We start from the raw sequence: 7,508 nt of genomic DNA on the forward strand, positions 1-7,508 counted from the left end.
GCAAGTAATACTCTAGGCTCCCTGGCACAGTGGTGGGTGGCTAGAACGCCAGGAGTTGTGGTGATCAGGCTAGAAAAGACTCCCAGGGCCTGGGATTCCATGACAGCACATCTCATGGCTGCAGGAATGCAGAAGGGAAGCCCACAGGGTCTGGGGCCTGTCTACAGCACTCCCTTAATTCCCAGCAGAAAGCCCTGTTGTTTGGGATGGTGTGTGTGTGTGTGAGAGAGAGAGAGTCTGTCACCTTAAATGCAAACATCTGAATTTAAACATCACTGAGTTTGACAAAGAACATGGGAATAGCCTTACTGGGTCAGACTAATGATTCATCGAGCCCAGTATCCTGTCCTCCAACACTGGCCGGTGCCAGATGCTTCAGAGGGAATGAACAGGGCATGGTTAAGGACTCATCATTAAAGGTGAATTACAAAGGGGAAAAAACTGGCTTATGTCCTTTTTTGCTTCTTTGTGAGGTAGAAAGAAGTCCTGAAAAATATCTGCCTTAAAAAAAAAGGGGTGGAACAGAAGGTTTTGGAGAAGGGGTGTTGCTTGGTTTTACATTGGAAGTTTAGGTGGATGAGTCAATGGCAGCTAGAAATCTAGTGAATTTATGACAGTGCCAGAGACTGCCATATGAGTAGTTGACAGTGAAGAGGCTCATGCAGAAGTGCAAGAGACAGAAATTTCACAGCAGCTGGCCCTAGACTGTGGAACTTACTCCCACAGGAGACTAAAAATGACCTCACTTTCAGAGCTAAGGCCTCTGAGAGTGGACCTTATATTTTAGTTTTCTTTCAGTACATATACACATACCCACCCATTGATGTACACAAAGAAACATACATTTAAAAAAATCCTTTACAACCTTACCAAGCTATTTGTCCTACCAGACAGGAGGGAAGGAAGAAAGAGGGAAATATTGTTATTGTCATGTCTATATTTAAATACATGGGAGGTACCAATGGAAATGTACCTAGGTGAACAGGTAGATAAAATGCTCCTGCCCTTTCATTTCTGGCATGGGACGTCACAGTACACATGTATTATCATGAATATTTGCATTGTGGTAGCATCTGGGGCCCTGTGACAGACCACAACCCAATTGTGCTAGGCGCAGAATAAAAAGATAGTCCCTGCCCCAAACAGCTCACAACATCTTTGAGATCCCAGTCACCTCCTTTCCCAGCAAAAGCAGGGAAAATTGGACTTGACTGCCTAACTGTTAATTCTAAGTTATAAATATAACAAGAAAAACAGGAAGTAAAAATACCATCTAGGTGTTACATAGCTCAGTTGGAACCTTAGGTCCTGATCCAGCAAGTTATTCTGTACATGTGGAGGCCAGTGCCTGTGTGGATCTCCATTATCTTCAGTGGGGCTCTGCATAGAGGGGTGTACAAGGTGTGCATACCGGGGGTCTTTCCATATGGAGTAATTTGCAGGATCAATGCCTAAACTTCTGTGATTTTTAACTGTGCAACCTTAACTTTATTGAATATAGTTCAGAGCTGGGCTTTTACACAGCACCTTTCACCCTGGAGTCCTTCATAAACAGAAATCACATCACACTTTGCCCAAATGAATCTACCGCTGGGGTGAAAGTGGCTTCCAAATGGCACACACAATGCTGCTCCGAAACCCTGCATCACCATAAATTGTATGGAAAAACTTAATTAACCTAAGTGGTAAGCAGTGGTTCAGAAAGGTTTTTCTTCTCCCTAATGACCTATGTTCCCTAATGACCCATCCTTTCTTCCCTATGTGTGTTATTAGTTCTGTACACATACACAGCCCTGTACAAAAGGAGAACTGTGTCAAATACATAGGAGGTTTCCTGCCCAGAAAGGCTTGTAGTGTAGGAACACGTGCTGGAGCTGCACAGGACGACAAAGAATGCTACAATGCGGAAACAGCATGGTGGGTGGCCGTCATCAGTAGGATGCATCACAGAGCAGATGGGTTTTGAAGAGTCTTTTGAAGGAAGAGAGTAGGAGAGCTTTGCATATATTAAATGAGCATCTGTTCCAGACATAATGGGCAGCAAACACTGTACGAGCATTTTAGTCCTTGGTCCATAAATCTAGTCCCTTTCTGAGAGCTTGGAATATGGATCGTTTCCAAGACCACAACTGTTTTTCCTATCAGGTTTCTCTATTACTGCTCCAAAACATTTGCACATTTGCCCATCTACATAGAAGCATTTACCCTACGGGGGGACAGAGTTATTAACATGGTAGTGCCATCACGATTTGGCCTTACCTATGTGAACATAACCAGCTCATATTATAATGATGCCACTGAACTGTGGCAAAGCCCTGCAAATACCAGGGGCTTGTTTCTTATCTCATTACAGTGTAAATGAGAAGTAAATCTGTTGAAGGCAATGACATTTCATAGGCATAACCAAAATCAGCATAGAGCCCCGGGGTCTTACAGATTTGCTGCGTTACATACAGGCCAGGCCAAACCACAGCACTACCAAAGACTATTCTATCTAATCTTTTCTAATGATCAATCTATCCATCCCCATACATGTTCATTATCTATCTATCTATCTATCTATCTATCTATCTATCTATCTATCTATCTATCTATCTATCTTTGGTATTTTTATAGCACCTCTTACCAGATGATCTACATGGATCCTATCTGTGATATAAAAATTACAAGAGGAACCTTGTGAAGGTAGAACTTTTCTTTAATCCACTATTAAAACAATCATCTGTTTCTAATGTTTTGGTGATTACAGAAATTATTACATAAAGGGTCCTTTTATAGTTAAAATACTGAATTTGTGATGTTGAAAACTTTTCAGCTGACTAAGCAGTGCTCATACCCTCCTCTGGGGAGCTGGGGAACTTGTTGCCATTATGGAAAATGTACATTACATGTACATGTTATATGGATTGAGCCCTAGAACAATGAGAGTCTTAGCTAAGGCTGCTATATACAATGCATATAAAGGAAAAAGCCAGCAGAAATGGCATTGTGCTATGCAGCAATCTGCCACCAGATCAGGAATGGACACCTCTGACAAACTGTTGCACCCCCAAACACAGTCCTATCCTGGGTGGATCATACTTATATCTGACAGATACCTGAGAGATCTGCTTCGTTTTTACACTTTGGCAACCCTTCTATAACTTACCCTGCCAATAAAGTTTTACTGAATTGAAACTGAACAATACACTGAAAAAACAAGCATTCTCTTGAGGATGATGCATTCTCTTACTGCATTCACTTCTACTAAAGTGCTGCTGTCTCAGAGCAGTGCCCAGTATAATCAGGGGAAGGACCTTTGATTTGTAGGTGACAGTGGCCACATATTCATTGAGAGTGTGAATGGCAAAAGGTACTGCCTTCTTTGTGAGCCCAAGCAAGCTCCAGTCACAGTTGGCTTAGGAGTGAGAGGCAAGACCCTGGTTTCTCCAGTGGTAATTGAATTGAACCCAACAGTGTGGATGACACAAGGCACTCCCTGCTCATAGGTATGATCCCAGACTATGCCACTTCGGGGACAAGAGACTGGGATCAAGGATCAAGTATAGAACTGCAGTGTGGCTATCTAGAATATTAACCACAGGGTCAGGCTGATCCTTTTTTGCATAAAATAAAATAATTGGTGAGTCACTTTGCATAGACATTTCCAGACAGGGCACAATCCATGTACAAAATTAGAAACAATAACAGCAAACACTGAAAAAGAAACAAACATCCCAACATAACGTATCATAAAGCAAAGAGAGCACACAAATGCCAAGAGAAGAGATATTTGCTCCAGCCCTCTGGGAAGAATGGACCAAGAACATGGGGAGAAGACACACCTGTGAGAGCCAGATTAAGAATGCATGCCGACTGCTAGGATTTGCAGGGCCTGGCATAAATTCACATGGTGCAGCACCCATTCCATTCCCACATATCATAGAATATCAGGGTTGGAAGGGACTTCAGGAGATCATCTAGTCCAACCCCCTGCTCAGAGCAGGACCAATCCCCAGTTTTTGCCCCAGATCCCTAAATGGCCCTCTCAAGGATTGAACTCACAACTCTGGGTTTAGCAGGCTAATGCTCAAACCACTGAGCTGTCCTTCCTCCCATATGATTGCAATCTCCTTCCTTCATGTTGTCACAACCCAGCCTCACCTCTTTAGGCAGTCCTATAGCCTCTAGTAAGTGACCCTTACACCTGGGAATACTTGAAATCCTAATAGTGGACCTGAAAATTTTTTATCATGTGAGGAGGTAAGGAGGACAGTTAGGGGATTCACTCCCTGCTGTGCCTCTTTGATGAGCTGTGGAGAATGTGGTGAGCATGGCGAGCCTTGGAATGCAGGATGGTGCCCTGGCTGGCAGGGTAGTTGTGTGTGTCATGATGGGGCACTGGGAGAACAGGGCTGTTTTCAGCTCTGTTGGTTGCCTAGGATTAATGTTGCCAGTGCAGTGCTGTGACTGTTACCCAACCTACATCGGAAGTGTGTGTTAGTGCTCTGCAGTATTAGCATCTGAATCATCTGGTTTGATGTCCCTCTGGAATGCAGGGAGCATTGGGTCATAGCCTCCAAAGACAAGTTGTCATTGTTGGTGCAAAACCCCCAGGATTTAACTTTCAAAGTTAATCCAGGGGCACCAATCAGGAAAACGTTCTATGAAGCAGGCTTTCCAGCCTCTAAACACTAGGTGTGCTGTATCACAGATCATTAATATTTCATCTTTGGTTTGCTTTTATTTTAGTCCCTGTGTGTCAAAGACCCTCCTTGAACTTCTAAAATATTTACTAGCTGTTAGTATTACAGGTCCCATGAGGGAAAGATGAAATTGTATCCACTGCAGTGATTGTGATATCTACTCAATATTGATGAGAGGCACTTGCTTCTCTGGTTTCTGTATTCCTCCACCTCATGTAGAGGATGCAGCATGTTCAACTTCCATATAAACCAGGGGTCAGCAACCTATGGCACACATGCCAAAGGCGGCACGCAAGCTGAATTTCTGCTGCCGACCTGGGGTTCCATCTGTTGGCCCCCTGCCGGCCAGGGTCCCAGCCGCCAGCCCCGCTCAGCCCGCTTCTGGCCTGAGATACCTGCCGCCGGCCCTGCTCAGCCCGCTGCCTGCCTGGATGAATGGAACCTTTCTCTCCCCAAAGAAGATAATCTATTTACAGACATTGGAAAACTCAGCAAGGAAAAGCAAGGGCAAGGATTACATGAAACTGATAAGATCTGCATTTTAATTTAATTTTAAATGAAGCTTCTTAAACATTTTAAAAATCTTATTTACTTTACATACAACAATAGTTTAGTTATAACATATAGACTTAGAGAGAGAGACCTTCTCAAAATGTTAAAATGTATTACTGGCACGCGAAACCTTAAATTACAGTAATTAAATGAAGACTTGGCACCCCACTTCTGAAAGGTTGCCAACCCCTGATATAAACATAGGTTAGTGCTTACATCTCTGTTAGCTTTGTAACACTTTTGGTGTGGACATTTCTCAGGGTCAGCATGAGGACAGATGTAGGTAATTTCCATTTCCCCAGATTACCAAAAGTTCTCAGATTTGACCTATTGCCTCAGTGTAATAAACATGGGCTTTCCTAATATATCCATTCCTCAAACAGGCACCAGCACAAGATTTTCTTATATTTATGTATCTCTCTCTCTAACCTTCCTCCTCCCCAGCCAAGGCATTTTTCATACACATACTGTAACTATACCAAAGTATACTATTTACTATTTATATACAAACATAAAGCAAACTGAAGGAGTAGTTGCTCCATAAATCTAGCCAGATTTTTAACATTTTGCATTTTTGCTTTAGTATTTTTGCTGATAAAAACATCAACACCCACTCAAAATTGTCATGAGGTGTCAGTCGTGATTAAAATTCAAGTGCTTTATAAACTAGTTTAATGGGCTAATTTTCTGTTTTTAAACTAAGTGTTTTATTATTTTTAAAATTACACACATACCTACAAAAATACATGTTCATCTGTGTTTGACAGAAAGACCATGCCCCTGCTTTGTGCTCAGCCATAATACAAGAATATACAGCTCTTGCCGTGGATATGACTTTTGTAAAAAGTGCTGCAGTATGATGACACAGTGCCACACTTTAAAAAATTATCTATGATTTTGCACTGGCGGTTTCTGTGGCTGCAGTCAGCTGCTGGCACAGATTCAGTGTTTTTTTACAGATAGTTGATTTATGAGATTTATGGCTCCAAATGTCCTCTCTTGCGGGGTTATTTAATTAACATCTTTTCTAGAGGGCAAAAGGGCATAAAGCCCGATTATATTGTTGCTATTGTTTAAAAAGACAAATGAGGCAAATCCCATCCATAGAGACAATAATAAAATGTAAGGGATATCAAATGACTCCTAGGTTTGAGAATCTGTATATGACAGTGTATGGCTTTTGTTGTTTGGTGATGGTGCAGGTGTGAGTGCGTGTATGCAGAAGTCTTAGGCCTGGTCATTCAGTGAAGAGGGAAGTGGACAAGGTCTCTCACATTTTACTTTGCACAGGGCTGTATCAAGTTCAAGCTAAGATCCTTCACTGAGCTCCAAGTGGGCACAGGGCTCACATGCTGAGCTCAATGCAGGACTGATGTCTTTGGGCTGCCCTGGATTTTTGCAGTCCTTCCCACTGTTAGGGTTTGATCCTATACAGTGTTCAACGAGTGCTTCCTAATAGGTGTGAGCACACTCAACTGCCATTAAAGTCAATCGGACTTGAGGGCACTCAGCTCCTTGCAGGATTATTGGGTCCTCAGCTACATTGTTCAGAGTAATCAAAGCAATTTATAAATCACTGGTTTTATTTTTGTACTTTTTAAATCTTTTAAATGTAGCTATGATTTTCAAATTTTGTTTCTTATTAAATGAAATATCCTTTGCCCACATATGGCCTGGGTTGGGTTTTTTACTCCAGACTTTATTGAAAGATCAGAATAATCCCTAAACATCGCCTTTGACATTGAATGTCCATTGGCAATCATCTGCCCTCCCTTCACATCCTCCATCCCTAGGTGTTAGTGTGTAAGGCACACTTTTTCTCCCTGGTTTAGTTCCAGCACTAGAACTTGTTAGTCTGTGAATGCCATCTGGTGACAGAATGTTGCAGGTGCATGCTAGCGAGTCAGACTAACACGGCTGCTACTTTGAAATCTATTTATGATTTGTGGGCCCCTAAACCAGCAGAGGCTCTAACTGCTACAAGTATATTAGGATCTGAGTTGTCTCCTTTAATCCTTCTGCCAGGGGGTACACAGGACTTATCTATGTGTTGCCAAGTCTATTCAAGACGGTGGAGCCCTGAGTGGAAATTTGTGTTATCAATTGCCAAGGCTGGTCCTGTCTATACTACACCTCCTGTTTCCACCACTAAAAACTAGCTCATTTCTCTAGAGTGAAATACTAGCTAGTTCCTCTAGTAAATTCGGTCATGACACAGAAATGATGTGAGTTGGACCACGTTGTCAATAGTGATTTCTGATTTTGGGTGCC

The sequence above is a fragment of the Lepidochelys kempii genome, chromosome 13 (genome assembly GCF_965140265.1).
Source record: "Lepidochelys kempii isolate rLepKem1 chromosome 13, rLepKem1.hap2, whole genome shotgun sequence".
NCBI lineage: Eukaryota > Metazoa > Chordata > Testudines > Cheloniidae > Lepidochelys > Lepidochelys kempii.